The 2561-nt window shown below is 35.1% G+C and overlaps 1 protein-coding gene across 3 annotated transcripts in view; it reads right to left on the reverse strand.

The window, feature by feature from the left end:
* The window catches only part of LOC106876232 (glycoprotein 3-alpha-L-fucosyltransferase A), a 561369-nt gene that overhangs the window by 224196 nt on the left and 334612 nt on the right, over window positions 1-2561 (reverse strand). The window lies entirely within an intron of this gene.

The following is a 2561-nucleotide window of genomic DNA, read 5'->3' on the forward strand; positions in this document are numbered from 1 at the left end:
ATATATATATATATATATATATATATATAAGTATGTACTAGGCTTACAAAAAACAAGTTCTGGGGTCGATTTGTTCGACTAAAGGCAGTGCTTCAGCATGGCCGCAGTCAAATGACTGAAACAAGTAAAAGAATAAAATAATGAAAAGAATAATACATGTGCGTGTGTGCGTGAGTGTATTTATGTATAATATCATTATAAAGTTAGCATAGAATTGTAAAATTTGCATAATTATATTTTCATACGTGACAGTATTAACCTGCAGCATAAGATAACTCTATGAATATATTACATTTTGTAAATAGATTCATTAACGAGAAAGACAGCTAATGCTTTTTTTTTTCTTCTAACCTGTACATTGTTATTATGTATACAATCTAAGATGAGATTATGAAGTTCGAGAAATATGTACTGTAGATTGTTTTGTGTATGAACCAGCAGCTGAGTTAATACAACTCACTTCAAGCAGAGGTAAGAGAGGAGCTAGAAATTTAGAGAAATAGAAGCAGAATAGAGGGAAAATGCAGTGTTGGAAAAAACTATATTATAATTGAGAGAAACTTAATAACTTGTGGGGAGAGTGAGAGTGAGAGAGGGTGACAATGAGTGAGAAAGAGAGAGAGAAAATAGAAGAGTTGAACACACAAGGGAAAGTATGGCGGAGGTGGTGTAAAATATTGTGAACGGAAAGCAAAATAAATGTACATATATTTAAAACTGAGGACTTGAGTCACGCCATTACTTATATTTTGTCGTAAGATGTGGTAACGCTTCTATCGTTTGATCATATTCCCTTTGAGGTAGATGCCAACGATGTCTGTCAGACGAAACAGGAATTGCGAAGTTGTGTCTTATGCATCTTCTACACTGGCGTTATGATATTAGCGACGTAATTAAATAACTTATATCAAATTGGAATCGAAACCCGTATCGATGTGTTTACTCAGCAGGAATTCCCATTTTGTTTTCTGGCAGTCACGACAAGTAATGGAAAAGGAAGCATGATTTGGTATTGTTCCGAAGGCAATTTTCAGGTGACAGTGAAATCTAGTAAAGTTTACATCAAAAAGAGGAGGCGGCAAAATGATATTTCCTAAAAGTATTCGCTCTGGAGAAATGGAATTGGTAAAAAGATTTCATTTCCAAAACGTATTATTGCTATGATCGGTGTTTAGTCCCAGCTAAGATCTAATTCAGCAGATATTCAATCAAAGGTGTCTTGGCGTCTACCATCCTGTCCTATGTTTTAGGGTTAGCTTTGACTTTATTCTCAAATTTGTCCATTTTTGTTTTGTTCTTCAAGTGATTTAAAGGCAATATAGCTGCCATTTCAGGCGAGTGGAAGAACCATGTACAGTATTTATTTCTGACTTGCCGAGGACATATTATTATTGATTTCAAATTTTGGCACAAGGCCAGCAATTTCGGTGGTGGGGTGATTCGATTACACCGATTCCAGAACTCAACTGGTATTTATTTTATCGGCCCTGAAAGGTTGAAAAGCAGAGCAAACCTCCGCGGAATTTGAACTCAAGACCTAAAGAAGGATGAAATGCCATCAAGCAATTTGCCCGACGTGCTAGGGGTTTCTAACGGTTCGCTGCCTTTCTTTAGCATGTTTATATTATAACTGCTCTTAAGACGGCGAGCTGACAGAATCGTTAGCACGCCAGGCAAAATACTTGGCGGAATCGACTTTCCTCCTCTCTGAAATTGCTGGCTTTGTGCCAAAAATTGAAAACAAATTCTTAAAGGCGTAGCCTGAATTTGTTTTATCTGGTTGGTTACAGTTCGAATGATTCTTTTCACAAGTCTGCTTAATAAATGACCTGTGGTTAAAGAACCGCAACAAAAACTAACCACTTGTCCAATTTCGTACTTTGAATTAGTCTCAAGTTGTAATTATATCGAATATGAAGATTAACACCTGTGACTTTTGAACTGAGAACATCAGGAGAGATACCATAACGACAGAACATTTCTACAGATTCACCATAACCATTTCTGCTACTTCATTATTCCTTACAAAATTAAATTACGTTATCCTTGTTTAAATCATATAAGCTATTCTAAAGTAATATTTCCTCGTAAATTCTATTATCTCATCTTAAATTACTGTATTTCATATCAAATTTAATTTCGTAATCTGAAGAAAATAATTTCTGAAGCAAACCTTATGAGTTAGATTCAGAATTCTATATTGATAGAGTAGAATAACGCAATAAACAAACTCCCGACTCCGAGCTAGAAATGCTTTACTCCTAGACGTGAGTGGAAGTGATAATTGTTCATGGTAGAAGGACTATAGTTATACTGTATCGATATAACTTTTATTGTTTGGAAATGGGCTATTTGTAATTTATGATAATTTATTAATTATACCTGACTGTCTCTATTCCAACTGTGTTTTACGAACAGTTATTAGAAGTATCAAATTTTAGCACAGAGCCAGCAGGTTTTAAGAAGAGGGAGCGAGTCGATTGATTTGATCCCAGTGTTCGGAAGTCAGAGAGATAGACCTATAGTTTTTGGTATCTGCTCTGCTTCCTGCTTTATATATA

Source organism: Octopus bimaculoides, chromosome 5 (genome assembly GCF_001194135.2).
Source record: "Octopus bimaculoides isolate UCB-OBI-ISO-001 chromosome 5, ASM119413v2, whole genome shotgun sequence".
NCBI lineage: Eukaryota > Metazoa > Mollusca > Cephalopoda > Octopoda > Octopodidae > Octopus > Octopus bimaculoides.